The sequence below is a fragment of the Emydura macquarii genome, unplaced genomic scaffold (genome assembly GCF_026122565.2).
Source record: "Emydura macquarii macquarii isolate MOO-44397 ecotype Brisbane River unplaced genomic scaffold, CSIRO-AGI_Emac_v2 contig_2184, whole genome shotgun sequence".
NCBI lineage: Eukaryota > Metazoa > Chordata > Testudines > Chelidae > Emydura > Emydura macquarii.
Window position 1 is genome coordinate 276,258 of NW_027132321.1, and position 18,736 is coordinate 294,993.

General features: G+C 45.1%; 1 long non-coding RNA gene and 1 pseudogene across 1 annotated transcript in view; both read left to right on the forward strand.

Annotated features, from left to right (window-relative positions):
* The first annotated feature begins 4,971 nt into the window (after positions 1–4,971).
* The window catches only part of LOC137160261 (uncharacterized), a 28,101-nt gene continuing 14,336 nt past the window's right edge, over positions 4,972–18,736 (forward strand). Inside the window, exons 1-2 of the long non-coding RNA XR_010921824.1 lie at positions 4,972–5,375; positions 6,029–6,153. This is a non-coding gene — a long non-coding RNA (uncharacterized lncRNA). The remainder of the gene's footprint in view (positions 5,376–6,028; positions 6,154–18,736) is intronic.
* LOC137160238 (mitochondrial glutamate carrier 1-like) lies at positions 6,407–18,144 on the forward strand (annotated as a pseudogene).

The window sequence follows — 18,736 nt, forward strand, 5'->3', positions numbered from 1 at the left end:
GCTTGGCAGCCAGGCCACATTGCCTCGGCAGCCAGGCCACAATGCCTCTCTGTTATTTAGCTAATAAGAAATAAAAGAAGGAACCTGTTTCTTTGGAAAGTTCTGTGCTGCCTCCTCCAGACCCAAAAGGGCATGTTTAACGTTATAGGAGAGGAAATACTATTGGTGGTCAGGGTACTGACTGATGGATCCACCTGACTGATGGATAAATGGAGCAAAGTCACCTTTGTTGAGAGGCATGTGACAGGCCAGCAACCAATAGGAACCCTGACAAGGGTAAGTGCAGTGGCATCAACAGTTTCATTGGCATTAGCCATTTCGTGGGTCTGATCCAACATCCACTGAGATTAATTGGCATTAGATTAAGCCCTACATCAGGGGTGTCAAAGTCACTTTCTATGGCGGGCCAGATTGGAATAAAATGTACTCCCAGTGGGCCACACTTATCCTCCGCCGAGAAATCTGTGGATTTTCATCTTATGTTTTGTGAATTAAGGATTAGAAAATTGTAGCACTGTGAGTCTAGTGATGACCTTTGTCAAAGCACATAGCCTCACTATTGATATAGTGGTTCCTTTTTCCTTTCAGTATTTGTATGCTAGAATCAGAGGTTATTCAGTCTGTTATTTCCTCCCTTTATACTTTTTTGATGACTAATTTATACCATTCTGAAAATAGCTGAGGTGTTAGACTTTCAATTTAAAATAAAAGTAGCCTTGGTAACAATGATATAAATAAGTCTCTGGGTTATAAGGAGATAGTCAGCTGTATGACTATTTATTCAGATGTGGAAAAAAGTAACTGTAAAGCAGTTAGGACAAAGAAATCAGCCTTGGTCTGACCTGGATATAGAATAGACTAAACTACCAGACTAGGTCATGCTGTGAAGGGAGAGCTATAAAAACTCAACAAAACAAACAAAATCAGACAGATACCTGAATGATTAAACATGACATTGCCTCTTCCTGAATCTCATGAAAGCGTTAAGACTAGAGATGAAATTGGGCCCAATTCCCCCACCACTGGGATGTTTTGAACATGGCTCAAGGCTTGAACAGACATGCACAAGAGCTGCAATGGCATTACACATTGGCCGTATTAGATGTCTGAGCCCTTCATCCGCAGAATTCCAGCAGTTCCACAAGGAGACTCCATCTGGAGCCAATGTTTGCTATTAGATGTTCACATTCTAATTATTATTATTATTTACCATATATATTGCAGTGGTAGCTAAAGGCCACAGCCAAGTCAGGCCCCAGTGTTCAAAGTGCTGTACAAACACATAGTAAATTACAACTCCTACCCCAAAGAGATTACAATGGAAAAGACAAGAGGTAACAGACAATGAGACAAACAAATGGGCCTGGATGGGTTGCAGGAGAGGGTGTAGCAAACATATACAATCATTCTTAGCTCACCAGTAGCAGTGATCACAGCTCACCATCTGCCTAGACCTTATCAGATTGTATTCTTGCACGTGTGATGGTTCAGGTGAGTTTTGAGAAAGGAGCTGACAGAGGATAAGGTTGTTCTTTTGAAGATATTTCCTGGGGGCTTTTTCCTGTTCATAATGGGCATTGCCTTAAGAGTGTTGAAAGTGCTTGTCAGAGAAGTGAAGAAGTGGGTGATCAAGGCTGATGTTGTTGGCAGAATGAAAGCAGGAGTCGATCTTGTGATAAGACAGCAGGTTGGATAAGTAGGGCAGGGCTAGGCCATGGAGGACTGTGAAAGTAAGGAGAGGACACATGTATTTTAAAACATCCTACAATACATGGCATTACTGTGGTATATTGAGGACAGTTTGGAATTATAAGCTATCAGTTTAGGAGTGGGGGGTTTTCCTTATACTGCTTGCAGGATAGGGTACTCTGTAAAGAAGTGTGAGATCAGAGTGAGTCTGCAGCCTGACAACCTACAGTAATGTGGGATGAGTTGTACCTCTCTGTTTTAGAGAGCAGCCTGCTTCATCTCTTTGTTTTGGGGGTTTTGCGTTATTGTTCTGAATTCCAAGAAACGATGTAGTATTAGGTTACAACCATCCAGCAAGAATATTTACGTTTTTCTCTAACTTCTCTCTGTGTGTGCTATGAGCATAATTATCACACTTGAGCAAGTCATGTCACCTCTCTGCCTCAGTCACTACTTCTGGAAAGTGGGATAATTGTGCAGCCAAATGCTGCTCACATGAACTCCTGCTGACTGAATCTTCCTCTTTGTTATTCTGTTTATCATAGTAGCACCTAGAGGCCCCAATCAAAACTGAGGTCTCATCCTGCTGACTTTGCACATGCTCAGTGAGACAGTCCCTGTTCTGACAAGTAAGACAAGGCAGACAAAGGGTGGGAGAGTCACAGAGCCACTCAGAGCGGAAGCGATTTGCCAAAAGTCACACAGGGAGCCTGTGGTAGCAGAGGGATGGAATCTAAGTCTCCTGAGTCCCAGTCCAATGTTCTATCCACTAGATGACACTGTCTTCCTAACTAACTGCCAACCTACCTTATAGTTCTCCTGACTCCCAACCTATTGATTCTAGATTATCCGAACAGCCAATTATGCAAATATATTTGGTGTTGCTCAGGTAGTTTGAGTTATTGGGATACTTCCTGGAGGTTTTGTGTGCATTCATTAGCTCATGTGCGTACAGTGGTTTAATGAACAACTCTGTATAAGAACTCAATATTATCATGATTAATTTCTCCTCCTAGGTTGCCCTAAAGGCAGATATAGAAAGAAGAGTGTGAGGCTGACAGCCCTTTGGAGACACAGCTTCATGCCCATTATGATTATTTTCCTCAGGCTATCACTTTATTTCTTGAAACTGAAAATAAACAAATTTCTGCTGCCTCACATAGTCTTTTATACCATCTTCACCCCGAATTTCCCTCTGTTCAGGGATCACAGTACAACTGGTTATTGATTAGTTCTTCTTGGGTCATACTCTAAAATACAGACCTTTCTGAGTCATTCCCCTTTAATCTATAGCCTTCAGCCAGGGCCCCTTTGGTCCACAGGTTACATCTCTTAGTGCAGACACCATAGCTTTCTCCTGACTTCTTAAAGTTCCTTCCTTTCAAGTTTGGGATCCTGCAAGAGTCTACAGACTTCCTGCAGTTTCTGTTCACCATCCCATCCTAGCGCTTCTGCCTGAGTCTCTCTTCTCTGGGCCATCCACTGACTCTTCTCAGAGACGACCTGCAGAGCTGTGTCTCGCCCTCTACCCCTTCTGGGCTCTTGTCCCGTCTTAACTCCCCTTCCTCATTTGCAAAGATCAGTAAGCATGTTTATATGTATGTATCAGTTTTGTATTATAAGTTCTAAATATGTATGGTATATTTGTATTTCAAACTTGTGCTGTCTTTCTGGCTGACACCCGCAGACGGGATGGCAGCAGCACTAAGCCTGCTTAATGACCCATCAAGGCCATCAAATGGACAATGAATCCAGTGAAAGATTCATGAATCCAGGGGCTACACCTTATGAGTCACCAGGACATATAGGACTATACCTATGAATAGGGGACTCTGAGGCTTTTCCTTGCCATGTGCTCTGTTTGGGATAAAAGCAGTACAAGCCTCACTGCAGAAACTATAAAATGCAGCTGCACCATCTCCATCTTGTCTTCATTCCTATCACTGGATCAACTAATCTACACCTGAAGCTGTGAAACAAAGGACTGAGACCCATCCGGATACTGGATGTACATCAGAGGAACTGTACAAGCCTGCAAACTCCACAATTCTGCTGAGAATCTGATATATATGGACTTTAAAGTCATGTGTAAATATCTGATTGTTTTGACCACTTACCATCTCTCATCTTATTTCTTTCCTTTTATAATAAACCTTTAGTTTTAGTTACTAAAGGATTGGTTGGCAGTTTGGTATTTTGGGTAAGACCCAAACTTATATTGATCTGGCAATGTGGCTGACTCTTTGAGGATCAGGAGAACATTTTGGTAAAGGGAATAGAGTTTTAAATAACATCTCTTTACTTGATCCAGTTGCTAATTGTGAACCAGTGACTGAAATTCAGTAAAGGGGGCTGTGTGTTCCGTGTTGAACACACAGTGTGCGAAACCAGTGTGCGAAACCAGGAGCACCGTTTGTGACTGGTCAGGAATCTAACTTCAGTGTTACTCACCAGTTCTGGGAAAATCGGATCTCCTTTTGTAATCTGTCCAGACCATGGCATTTTCAGGTGGGCTACCATAGGCATGGATGGGTCACAGGGAGGTTATAGGGATTTCTTTGACAGGCACTGAGAGGATGGGGAGGGTTACGAGGGGGTCTCTCTGCCTAGCATTGAAGGGTTGGGGAAATTACCAGGCTCGCCCTGCCCACACTTGGCGGGGTTATGGGGGGGTCTCTGAGCCCGGCGTTGAGGAGGTTAGTGGGTCTCTCTCTCAGCCCAGCACTGAGGGGATTGGGAGAGGGGTTTATGGGGTTTCTCCGCCGGGCACTGAGGCGATTGGGGGAGGGGTTTACGGAGTCTCTCTGCCCGGCACTGAGGGGATTGGGGGAGGGGTTTATGCAGTCTCTCAGCCCGGCACTGAGGGGGTTGAGGAGGTTAGTGGGTCTCTCTCTCAGCCGGCACTGAAGGGATTGGGGAGGGGTTTATGGGGTTTCTCCGCCGGGCACTGAGGGGATTGGGGGAGGGGTTTACGAAGTCTCTCAGCCCGGCACTGAGGGGGTTGAGGAGGTTAGTGGGTCTCTCTCTCAGCCGGCACTGAAGGGATTGGGGAGGGGTTTATGGGGTTTCTCCGCCGGGCACTGAGGGGATTGGGGGAGGGGTTTACGAAGTCTCTCAGCCCGGCACTGAGGGGGTTGAGGAGGTTAGTGGGTCTCTCTCTCAGCCCAGCACTGAGGGGATTGGGGGAGGGGTTTATGGGGTTTCTCCGCCGGGCACTGAGGGGATTGGGGGAGGGGTTTACGGAGTCTCTCTGCCCGGCACTGAGGGGATTGGGGGAGGGGTTTACGGAGTCTCTCTGCCCGGCACTGAGGGGGTTGAGGAGGTTCGTGGATTTCTCTCAGCCCAGCACTGAGGGGATTGGGGAGGGGTTTATGGGGTTTCTCCGCCGGGCACTGAGGGGATGGCGCGGTCTACGGGGGGTCTTGCTGTCCGGCACTGTGGGGCTTAACTGGGTCTCTCTGTCGCTGCCCGTCGCTGAGGGGACGGTCGGTCTACGGGGAGGTCTCTCGTCCAGGCGCTGAGGGGACGACAGCGGGAGCCTAAGGCGCGAGAAGCCAAGCCAGCGCCCAGCGCCAGTCAGTGAGGACGGGCACGTGACGGTGTGGGTGACCGAGTTCGAGGCTGGCGACGCTGGGCGGGGAAGGGACGCTGTTTCTAAGTATATTAAACCCGCGTCCAGAAAATAGGTGGGGGTCATTATCCTCCCGCACGCTATAGGCTACAGCGCCTGCCAATCATACTCCCTTCTGCTAATGGAAGCTAATCCCTGGGCTAGGCCACCCCGGACAGCGCCATCCATCGGTCGCGCTGCGCATATACACACAGTATCAGAGGGGCGGGGCTAGCAGCGGGCGGGAGAGGCGACGAGAGTTTGCGTCTAGTGCGTGACCGAATCCCAGTGGCCCGCTGGCCGCGGGGCTGTTATTGCCCCGCCCGTTATTCACGCCCCACCAGCGATCGTGCCAGACAGGCGCGAGGTCCGGGCGGGCGGCAGCCTGGGCCTACGGAGCTGGCTGTGGCTGAGACAGCAGGAGGGGGCCGCAAGATGGGGCAGGGGGCACGTGGGACAGGACCCTTGCTAGTGTGAGCTGCATTACACAGGCCAGAGAGCATCAGGTGCCACACCTGTGTCAGCGCCAAACTTGTCAGTTTCTTGGGGCACCACGTGGAGACAAGCTGGCATTCTGCAGCAGGCAAGGCCTGCTCTGATTTGTTACACATTCCCTGCCCAGGGAATTTGAGATGGCATGGAGCTGTATTTTTATGCATCCAGTGAGGTAATGCTGGGTTTTATATACAGAACGAACAGAAGGTTTTAAAGCTTAGTTTTTCTTCACAGACACTACTTGGGATTTGCTGCTTAACAACCAACTTCTCTCCAGCAGCATCTTTATTGATTGACTAAAAAGTGTAAACATGTCTCACTTGGTGAATGCTAAAGAAAATGGCTGAGAAACAGATTAGGTAGGTTTCAAGGTTCTGGAATGTTAAAAAGCAGATCTGCTGAAAGTATTTGCTGTGTTCCTATGTGGGTACAATAGAACCTCACAAATTCACACTAATAACTGGGAGATCCTTTGCTAGATTTTGGAAATTAACGAGTAAGCCAACAAGCGCACTTTAAATGATCAAGATACATCAAAATCAAATAGATCACAAAATTTATTTTATTCCTTTATTTTGACAAATTTTCATTTTTAACAAAGTATTGTGTAATATGCTAGTAGATGCTGTGGATATAGTCTGCAGGATAAGTCTCTACAAAGTGCACCGGTATAAGAATAGTAATATTTAAAACTGACAATTTTCCTGCACCTATTCAGAGATTTCAGCTTTGTCTGGAAGTTCCACACAAAGTTTTCAGAGCTGCTTTGGTTTTTGTATATGGACATATAAGCTATCTGGAGAGATGGTGTAGCACTAAAGCTAAATAAGGAATAGAAATTGCTTCAGAGCAGGCACCTTGTGATAGTAGTGATGACTGAACAAGGGCTGGGTATACGCAATGCAAAACTAACATAATTCCAAACCCTAGTTCAGATTAAAAAGGAGTCTGAGATTATGTCAAATAATTCTAAATAGATGCTGAGCTTTTCCAGTTCAGCGTGAAAGGGTATTAGGGAGACCTGTTTGTTTTACACAGCACAGGTGAGTTTTGGGAAATAAAGATCATTGTTTCATTTGCTTCCATTTCACATGCACGTTCTCTTGTTCAGTCTGCCTCCTAACCTCAGCGGGGATCATTGGCATTTCCTGTGTTTTTCTAATTGATCTGACTAAAACCCGGTTACAGAATCAGAGGAGCGGACAGCAAGCATACAAAAGCATGTAAATGAACTTTAGAAATGAATTCTGAAGCCAGTAGAGTTTTTATGTACATACCAGAGAAACTGCCACCTACAAAAAGTTTGTGGAATACAAGCCCTTTGAAGAAATGTTGGAAATTGTGTTAACACATTTGAAATCCATAATTTAGTTAGGCAAAGGGGAATATCCCACTGTGGTACTGTCATGGTGTGCATTCATTAGACATTTTGTCGCCTTCCTATTAGTCTCTCGTATTGACCAGTCACAGTTGCTTCTGTGTCAAACGTGGTTGCACTGCATTAGTTTGGTCTGAGCCTTCAGACTTTTGAATCCTTTTGTGCTTAAACTCTCATTTTCTGTTGCTGCCAAAGTCCTGGACCCAGCAAGGTAAGTGTCTCATGAAACGGGCACGTCTATGCTCAATTGACACAGGCTTGTCTGTAAAGTCTTTTATGAGGATGCAGTTAGTTTTTCCTTTGCAATTTCCATTTTTAATATTAATAACTGGAATAACTAAATATATGGTTGCTTTCCAAAAACTTATAGGCTATGTTTAAATCTTTGACAGATGAGTTCAAATTGCCATGTTTTGTCTTGGCCAGGCTTCATTGTCTAGTTAAGACATTGCACTCAGAGGGCTATTTCGGGATGTACAGAGATAAGACTTTTTCCTGTTTTGTAGCTAGTTTAGGTAACACAAAATCACAGTGATTCTCCATTCCTTTTCGCCAACATTTTCAAAATATTTTGGGTTCCCAACATCATACATCATGGGCCAGAATTTCAGAGATATTAAAATCAATGGGAGCTGCAGATACTCAGAAGTTATGAAAATCAGACCCAACGTGTTTAAAGCTGAGTACCCAACATTAAAGGCCACTTGTGAAAAGAGTGGAACATTACAAAGCCCTAGAAAAATCTCATAAGACTGGAAGCTTTTAGGGGGTTGGTTAAAATTGTTGTTATACATTTTATCCAAACTTTCTATTGTTTACATACTCTGTTGTGCAAGTGCTGGTAACCAGATGACAAACAAAGAACTCAACTATAGGCACAAAGCAGATAATTAAAAGAAGTTGTGTGAGGATCCATCTTTCAGATTTGTGAGAGGCCTAATATAGCGCATGTAATCATGATAGCCATACCTAAGAGGAGGCCAGTTAAAATTTAAGGACACGCTCACTTCAGCCAGGGTTTTGACTCTGCCAAGTAATATATGAAGCTCCTTTATGTACTGCATATATCATGCCTTTCTATTAGTTCGTGTCCAGGTAAGTATTCACAGCCATGATTGGGATGTGTTAAAGGGGGAGATGGGTATGCCAGGATCCTATATAAATCCACTGTTATCAAATTGGAAAGTTAGTTCCTAAGTTCTTCTTTGTTCACAGGTACAGTATCCCTAAAGACTGTTCACCTCTGATAAATCTACAAGAGAGTTAATTTAGTTTTTGAGAGCCACAACCCCATAGTGCAGAAATCTTTGCCAAGGGGAAGAAGCTTTCAGAGCTTGTGAATGGACACTTAGCAAGAAATGATCCTTTAATACAAAAGCCAGCATTTTAACATAGATTTTAAGAAAAATATAAAGATAGACATCCTAATTATTTTCCCTCAATGACTTTTACTGCTAATGTCTAGGCAAAATAGAATGTTTTTTGTTGCATCTGTGGTTTTCTATGGCAGATCTTGGCTGCTGTGGATTTTGAAGGCTAGTCAATCAAGTCATGATGGAACATTTAATGGTTTTGCAGTGCTGCTTACCATTGTAAACAGGTATAGTTCCCTCTTTCCCCCTATCTGTAGACACAGCCTACTGAGGTGTTTATGCTCTCAGTAAAGAAGTTTTCTCTTCATTTCCATATAAATTCTTTCTCTGCCAAACATCTGTTTTAAAGGCTTATCAATGTTGGGATAATGACACTGAATATTGCATCCCAGCAAGACTGTTTAACAAAAAAATTCAGTCATCTTTCCAGCAATAGATTGTTAGTTAGTTTGTTTGCTAATCTAATTTGTGCTACGTACTGCTGATATTTGGCAAAGTAAGTGAATTCTACAGATCTTTAGTATGACAAATGAAAAATAATCTAGCAAATTTACTGGTTTTTACCACAACCATTTTACATTAATCGCATTTGTTTCAGTGTTGGGCAACTTCAGAGCTCCCTCACATGTGTGACTCACACTGCTTAAGTGTATTAACAATTGTGGGGGCTTGTCCCAACTTATTCCTGCCAAAAAAACTAGTCTGCAAAATTTATCACTGCATACTGGAGTTGGGGGCAGGGCTTTTCAAAAACTTGATCTGATTATAAAGATAAAGGACTTCTCTGCCTCTTGTCGTCCCCATTTGCTTTGGCTCATTTAACATACCTGCTGCTTTCAGTTGGGTACCTCACAGTTTTGGAATGTCTGTGTTATAGTGTATGCTTTGTTTTCACAAATGGGATAATAGTTTCTACTGTAATAATTTTGTAGGCATAGGGACTTTAGAATCATCAGCTATTCTGCACATTATGTATGGCTGCATGGATTTAACAGTTGAAATTGGGAATATATAACTTTGACCCTAAGATACAGTCTTCAATCAAAGGTGCATCTCTGTTGCTGTAGTAGTATTAGAGCTAATAGCCTCTGTAGGTTTCTTGCCATAAGTGCAGTATGAAAACTCACATCCGACAGCTGTGATCCTCCAACCAGTAGAGAGCACTGGTGACATAATGTTAATTAGTGATTGATACCACATCAATAAACAAGATTTCTGTTTTGTCTTCAAAGTCCTTGTGATTCTCCACTTATTTAAAATAAGAGCTTGTCTGCAGAGTTAGAAATTTGAAAACTTCTGTGTATGTACTGCAGACATATCACTAACTGCCTATGACAATTGCTCTAGGCAAAGGTTTTATTATAATTTTGCCTAATATGATTAAATTAGTCTCTATCAGAAGCTTTGCTGCAATTAAAATAAAACAAAATTAAGACATTTGGATTGGAGTTCTAGGCCTCTTTCCTGTCATTTGCTAAATGCAAAGCTATATGTTATAGACATTGTTAAATTCAAGTTTGTACAATACACATCCCATGAATATTTAAGATTCCTTGCACAGTAATCTAGTGAAATGTAATTTAAATTCACATGGTTTGTTGGAGGACTGCACCCACATTTCCAGAGATACATTAGTTATTTCTATAAGAATTAAATAGAAGACACTCTTTAATTAAGAGAAGTGTATTTATTTTTAGGTGCCGCAGTAAATCTAACCCTAGTAACACCTGAGAAGGCAATCAAGCTTGCTGCAAATGACTATTTCAGGCACTACTTGGCGAGGGATGGGTATGTTCCTTTTTGGATAGTCAAGATATCTAGAACATGATACTTTGTATATGTTAGAGTTTGATGTACCTACTTTGACTTGCCCTAGTGGTGATTTTGTGGAATACATTCTGAATAAAAGGTTTAATTTCGATAAAAACCAAACTCCATCAAAGCCATGTGAATTATTTATAGGACCCAAAGACAACCAGCCTAGAGAGGGAGTGTCTTAGTTTGCATTAGATGTTTGTTCCTATACTACCATGATGATAATTATATGAGTTCCTAGATAAATTTTAAGGGTGCAATCCTGCATCCTTCACTTACACAAGGTAGTCCTACTGAAGTAAATGGAGGCCAGCTTCCCAGGAACTCAGGGGGATGACTTGTGTACAGAAGAGCTTCATGATCAGGCTCAAAAAGTTATTAAAGTTTTAAAAAACTGACCTAATATGTTCATAACAATTTAATATTACAATAGCCTGTTAGATTGCAAACACACATGTAATGTTTGGCCATGGTTACACAGCAGCTAAGAGCATAAAGCGTGTATGGTGCAGGAAGAAGGAAAACTTCTCAGAGGGTAGAAATGGCATTTTGTGTCAGTTTTATTAATGTTAACTTTTCCCCCTTGCTTTGAATGGAACTGAAAGTAACTCAGTTGTTTAACAAAACTGCTAGTTAAGTACAGCATCTTATGCTGCCAAAGATGTATGTAAGTAACAGATGCAGAACAGTGTTGGGTATAGTGTTGGATAAAGAATTTGTTTTTTCGCAGAAGTTATTACCTTTTAGACTTTGCCTTAGCACATTGAAATAAGGTATGGGTGATGAGATCAGCATATTGAGGTATTTTGTTACCCCTATATGATTTGCAATCAGAAACAGAGATTGCTATACCATAATCTTTTTCTCCTCCATTTTAGAATGAGCTTGACCATATCTAAAGAGATGGTGGCAGGTTGTGGTGCTGGAACATGCCAGGTCTTCATCACCTTTCCCACAGAGATGCTGAAAATCTAATACAGGATGCAGGGAGAGTAGGTAACTGAGCACTTATCCCCCTCATTTACAACATATTTGGCTTTGATTTTCAGTTTCTGGGTGTTAATGTGTGTCTGCTAAAAAGAGTCACATTTTCATTTACACACAGATGTCTGAAATCGTGAATGATAGAGCTGTTAATAGTGTTTCAGGGTTTAGCTCTCACTGCCTAAGAGCTACAATCAGTGAGATCAATCTTTGTACAACACTTTGGCCCCAGAATGGAGGACAACAAGGAATCTTGTCCTGATCTATTGTCAGTCTGTTGTGGGTGACTGGGTTTGGTAATGTAGAACTGCCAATGTCTTGTCAGGTAGCAGCATGGTACAGTGGGTGAGAGAGATCAGCGAGAAGTATCAGCTTTGGTATGAGACTTCTTGAGTGCAGGTCACTTCTTGTAAAATGGTGTTTTGGATGGTGGCCATAGCCAGACATCTCCAGCCTCATATGTATTGAGGGATGAAGAACTAGAGCCAAAACTTCATGAAGGGTGCTAGGAAATAAGTAAGCTTGACATCATTTCTTGCTTCATTTCAGCATCTTAACAATTTGTGAGTGGAGTTCACTGTTCAAGTTCTGGCTGCAAACTTGTAGCTCCACAGCACATAACATTGGACTTGCTGCACTTACAAACAGAATATTTGCTACACAGATAGCAGTTGTGCTTCTGTATATGCAAGGCATTATGGGACTCTATAAGGGTCTTGGAGCCACTTTACTGAGGTGGTAACAGTCCATTTCTCATTTTCCACTATCATTGTTGAAGACTGCTGATCAAGGGTATTATTGAAACCTGGTACCTTCTTTTTTCCAGAGATGTTTCCTTCTCCATCATCTACTTTCCACTGTTTGCACGTCTGAACAGAGCAGGGCAGGAGTCTCTGGACGACAGAACCCCATTTTATCACTCATTTCTAGCTGGTTGTGTGGCTGGCTCTGTGGCAGCTGTATCTATCAATCGTGTGATAGTAAGAGGCTTTTTATAACAATCCCCTTCCTGTCTGTGCTGTGGGATAGATGCCTCAACAGCTGTTCCGTGGATTAGTGAAGAGTTGTTTTTGGGGAGGGCAGCTGTAGCAATGAGACCTTTAAAACAGTCTTAGAGTGCTGTTAGGATTTCCAAACAAAGAATGCTGATGGTTCCAGGAAAGCTCAATGGAAATTAAAGGTCAACAAGTTTAGAATCAATATAAAGAAATGCTACTTCACACAGACATGAATTAAACTTCCAATTGATTTCAAAAGGAGCAGGAATATCTTGGTAGGTGTATTATAGTCTTTTTTCCTGTTTTTAAGCATTAAGTCTTGGCTATAGTGGGAGGCGAGACTGGACAGACCAATGGTCTGATCAGTGTTGCAGCCTGTATGTTCCTGTATAATACAAACAACATGTGACAGCAGCTCTGTGGAACATTGGGCTGGTAACTATTCAATGTACAACCAGGTCAGTGGAAACATGTTGCACTTTTTTTAGGTTAGAAGGGGATTCAAACAGAACCTAACACACTTGCCTTCATCTTACTGGGTAGGGGGCAGAAGAGATCATTCTGGTCTCTGCGGTCTACTAAAATAAAACAGGAAAAGTATTAGTCTGGAAAACTGACAAGAATGATTTAGTCCAGGTGTCCTTTCCTAGACCCGCATGTATAAATCTGTTCAAGCCAACAGTATGCTTTATCATGGAAAAAACAGGGTTACTTACCAGTAACTGTTGTTCTTTGAGATGTATTGCTCATATCCATTCCAATATAGGTGAGTGCACACCACTGTGCATGGGTTCCCGGAACCTTTTTCCCCTTAGCAGACTCCGTAGGGTCGGTTTAGGTGCCCCCTGGAGTATCGCGCTCATGCTACGGTATATGAGGCACCGCCGATCTTAAGGCCTCTCAGTCCCTTCTTTCTGCCAACTCCAGCAGCGGGAACGGAGGATGTGTGTGGAATGGATATGAGCAACATATCTCGAAGAACAGCAGTTACTGGTAAGTAACCCTGTTTTCTTCTTCAAGTGATTGCTCATATCCATTCCAATATAGGTAATTAAAAAGCAATATCTTGGAGGTGGGTAGGAGTTACTGGTGAGCTGCCCTCATCAGCACGGCTCTGCCGAATCCCTGCTGCACGATGGCGTAGTGGGATGTAAAGGTGTGCACAGATGACCAGGTGGCAGCTTTGCAGATGTCCTGCAGGGACACCCTCTCCAGGAAGGCCTCAGATGAGGCCTGGGCTCTGGTTGAGTGTGCTGAAATGGCCACTGGAAGCGGTACATTCGCCTGCTCGTAGCAGCACTTAATGCAGGCGGTGATCCACGCGGAGACGCGCTAGGTGGAGACAGGTGAGCCTTTCATCCAGTCTGCCACTGCAATGAAGAGCTGCGTCGACTTCCAGAATGGCTTTGTCCTGTCGATGTAGACGACCAGGGCCCGTCTGACATCCAGGGAGTGCTATCTCCGCTCCTCCTCCGAACCGTGCAGTTTGGAAAAAAACATGGGGAGGAAGATGTCTTGGTTATAGTGAAATTGGGAGACCACCTTAGGCAGGAAGGATGGATGGGGTCTCAACCGCACCTTATCTTTGTAAAACACCATATGGGGGGGTCAAAGCTCTAATCTCGGAAACCTTCCTAGCCGAAGTAATGGCCACCAGGAAGATTACCTTCCACAATAGGACGAGCAGAGGGCATGTAGCCATGGGCTCAAAGGGGGGCCCCGTTAATCTGGAGAGGACCAGGTTAAGATCCCAGGGAGGCACTGGGTCACGGACCTGCGGGTACAGCCTCTCCACCAGGAGAGGCTAAGGAAACCATATGGAACCTAAGACGCTTGATAAACTTGTTTAGTCGGCATAGGTCTAATATGGGCCTTAGGCCCCCTTTTGCTTGGGGGATGAGGAAATATCTGGAGTAAAATCCTCTCCCTATCTCATGTGGGGGGACCGCTTCCACCGCCTCCAGGGTGAGGGGGGTGTTCACCTCCTGTAAGAGGAGTTGCTCGTGAGAGGGGTCCCTGAAGAGGGATGGGGTAGAGGCGGTGTTTGGAGGGAAGGCTGTAAATTGCAGGATGTATCCTCGGAGAACTACTCCAAAGACCCACTGGTCTGAAGTTATGCTTTCCCAAGCGGCGTAGAATGGTTTTAGCCTGTCTAAGAAGGTAGGGGACGGATCCAGGAGAGAGGTATGAGTGTCACCCTCGGGCGCACCATCAAAACTGTCTTTTGTAGCTTCGCCCGTGGGGGGGGCCCTTGCTGGGAGGTTGCGGACGAGCTAGAGCGATTGCATCGCCCAAACCCCACGTTCCTTTCTCTGCCCCTACCAGCTGTTGCCTAGGCCTAAGCTGTTGCTGCTGACACTGTGTCTGCAGCTGAGACTGACGCCTCGAGGCCTGGGGAGTGTAAAGGCCCAAGGAACGCAGCGTAGCTCGCGAATCCTTAAGAGCGTGCAGCTTCTCGTCAGTCTTGTCCGAGAACAGGCCTGACCCGTCAAAGGGTAGGTTCTGTATAGACTGCTGCACCTCTTGGGACAGCCCCGACCACTGCAGCCACGAACACCGCCTCATGGCAATTGCAGAGGCCATGGCCCTGCTTGCAGTGTCTGCAGCATCGCTGGCGGTTTGTAGCGCCACCCCTGCCACTGTGATACTCTCTTCAAGGACCGTGGCAAAGTCCACCACCTAGTTCTGGGGCAACCTCTCTGCAAACCGCCTCATGGAGTCCCAGAGGTTAAAGTTATAGCACCCTAGGAGGGCTTGATGGTTTGCTATGCAGAACTGCAGTGCCCCAATGGAGTACATCTTCCTCCCAAACAAATCTAGTTTTTTGTTTTTTTTGTTTTTGGGAGTGGTACCTTGGTACCCCTGCCTGTCCCTCTGGTTGGCCATGTCCACCACCAGGGTTCCCAAGGCCAGGTGGGTAAAGAGAAACTCAAACCCCTCTGCCGGAACATAGTATTTCTTCTCGGCACCCTTAGAAGTGGGGGGTAACTGAGGCAGGGGTTTGCCACAGGGCCCTGGCAAATTTGAAGACCCTGTCATGTATGGGCAGGGCCGCCCGTGATGGTCCCTCTGACCCCAGCACACCGAAGAGGGGATCCTCCTCCTCCTTGAGCTCCCTGACCTCCAGGTTGAGGTTGGCAGCCACTCGCTTCAGGAGCTCCTGGTGCACCCTGAAGTCTGTCAGCGGCGCCCAGTGGCCCCGAGAGGCCACCTCATCTGGGTAGGAGGATTGAGGGTGCTCACCCTCCTGACGGGGCACCATGGAGGGACCCTCCTCTGGGTCTGATTCCTCCTCCCGGTGCTGGCATCAGTACTGGCTGCTGTGCATCTTGGTGGCGTTGGGTGCCCTTGCCCGTCCAGGATCCCGAGCCACTGGAACTGTGCCAACAAGCCTGTCTCCGGCTCTTATTGCTCCTGGCTGGGGACCGGCCCCTAGACGACCCCGAGGAGGTGGAGGAATGTCAGTGCCGCCGCAAGCGGTGCCAACGGGAGGACGCACGCTCCGACGAGCTGGACGACGACGCCTGACGCCTCAGCACCGACAAACTTGCGGTGCCGTTTGCCCTTTGGGGACCGGGAACGGTGCCGTCTGTGGCTTTTCGGGGCCGAGCCCAACTCCGAAGACCAAGATCTGTGATGGACTGAAGTGGCAGGGTCTTTTGGTTCCGGGCTCAATGCCGGAGATCGGGTCCGGTGCCACGTTGGTGAAGGGCTCGGTGCTGGGATGCAGGAGCAAGAGCTGCATCCACTGCGTGAGGTGGTCTTGGACTGGTGCCTCCTCGAGCGCGCTGCCTCTGGTGCCGGGGTCCAACCTCGATGCTGTGGGGAGGATAAGCTCGACGAGTCTGACTCGGAGCTGTTAAGGGAGCTTCCGCACTCTACCCTCGGTGACCGTCTGGCAGGAGACGTCTCCCCTGGCAGGGGTCTCGACCAACCTCCAGGGGGACCCCACGCAGGTTTACCCCGGGACAGCAGCCCTCTCTCCCTCGGCTGAGGGGGAGGCGGAGGCATGGGCATCAAGCCCGTGCCACCTTCTTTTCTTCGGCATCGGGGATGGTTGGCGTCGAGTGGACTCAGGAGCACTCTGCACCAAGGAGACACTCGGTGCCGAGGTGGAACGTGGTGGCTCGGAAGCCGGACGGAGTGCCGCTTCCATCAAGATAGCCTTTAGCCTAATGTCCCTCTCTTTCTGAGTCCTAGGCTTGAAGGCTTTGCAGATTTTGTACTTCTCCCTCCAGTGCTGCTCTCCCAGGCACTTGAGGCAGCGATCATGAGGGTTACTGACTGAAAAAGGTTTGCGGCAAGCAGCGCAAGGCTTAAAGCCAGGTGAGCCGGACATGGCCCGGCCCCCCTAAGGGCTTCTATTCAACTGCTAACTACTCTATTAAGACTACTTAATACTATTTAATACTTAACTACTAAACTAACAATAACAAGTTCTACAAGGGGAAGCTACTTGCTAAGAGCAAGAGACGTTCCAGCAACCATCACGGGCGGGAAGAAGGAATTGAAGGGCCATAGGGTCGGCGGTGCCGCGGCATGAACGCGGTACTCCAGGGGGCACCTAAGCCGATCCTACGGGGTCTACTAAGGGGAAAAAAGTTCCAGGAACCCGTGCATGGTGGCATGCACTCACCTATATTGGAAGGATATGAGCAATCACTCAAAGTAGAAATTTGTTTTCCCAGTAATAGACATGTCCCCAGTCACTAAGCAAAGGAACAAATGAGGACAGCTACAGTGGAATAGTTGACTGTGCAACGTAACAAATGAAGAATGATGATGGGCAATATTTTTCAAAAATGACTAATTAGGAATGTATGTGATTTGGGCTGTCTTGAAAATTGTACTCTATGTCTTTGAATCATTTTGTGTAATTGTGGAGAGTAGTGAGCTCTTAATGCTGAACTAGTTTTGTAGCACTAGACAGAGAGCAAGGGGATTAATATTCCAATTCATTTATAAATGGGATTTTTTTTTGGCAGAATGTGAATGTATTTTCTTATTTGATAAGACACAAGAAATGACGGTCTTGTTCCTCACTGAAGTATACTGATAATTAGGCCACTGTCTGTATGTGAATTACCTTGGCTCAAACATATCACCAATAAAAATGTGGTGATATCCTTGATCGTTGCACTGGTGCCAATTACATATGGACAGCTCTGTGCACCTGTGAGGGAAATGGTATTAGTGATATTCTATACAAGTGGCAGCCATTCTTAGCTCACTTCCTTGATGGGTCAGTACGCTTTCACCCAGATCAAAGACATTTAAGCTCCTAATGTACATTGATTTCAGAGCAGTGACAGGGGGCTGGAAGCCTTCCTTGCCAGTGATCCAGGAACTCCTAACATTAGAATATGTTCTTAGTTTTGAATAGATTGTGAAGCATTAGTTTTGAATTAGACAGATGCTGAATTAGACAGACAAGTTTACATTTGTGTTTTTTCTCTCTTTCCTGAAAGCTGAACGTGTATAGGGAAAAGCACTCTGTGCACAGTGGTAATATGAGCATTAAGTGATACATATGAGAGCTTGGTAACAATGTATATTTTTATTTTCAGGAAAATTTGGTAGAAGAAGGGTCCTTCTGCCTTCTTGAGTGGGGCTGGCTGCAGAGTGCTAGTTATTCCTTCTCTTTTTGGTATAGCCAACTCATTTACTTTATTGGAGTAAGGGAGTTCTTTGCTGAGCTTTCCCAATATGGTAGATATTCATCCTAATCCCTCATTCCATGGATCTGTTGGAACAGAAGCTGCAAGAACCAGCGATGTAAAGAGGGCCCAAGAAATAAATGGCAAAGACTGATTTACTTATAGTCTTAGTGAATCTAGTGTTCCCTGAATAAACTGTTACTAATCAGCTAAAGTTAATGGGACGTTGAGACAATGTATCTCTGGGCTGCTGGTCAGTGTTACAGTCCAGCCTGGGGATGCTGTATGTCTCCTTTTCATGGCATTTCCCATTATTCTTTTGCACCAAGAGTCAGAATTGTGACATGAATAACTACTGCAGTGCAGGAGTCTGTGTATTGTTAGCATGTGGGAATACCTCCCACTGCTGAGGGTTCTAAGAGATAAATCACTATATGTGAAATGACCATTGCTGTTTTACTGAGCTTTGTGTACTTTTCAGAGGACAGCATGATCAGACATTAGGGGTAGTTGATTTGGAACTTCAGTAGAATAGAATTTAATGGGACAGATTAAAGAATTTAGTTTTACATGCAGATTAAGGACATGCTGTGGAAGATTTTTTTTTTTTTTAAATGAAGAGAACACGAACGACGTATTTTCTAATGTGTTTGTGGCCAAGTCTTTGTCTATTAACTCCACTTAGTTATCCAAATATCAGACTAGAAAAGTCTGTCTTGGTATTTTTCAGCTGTGGT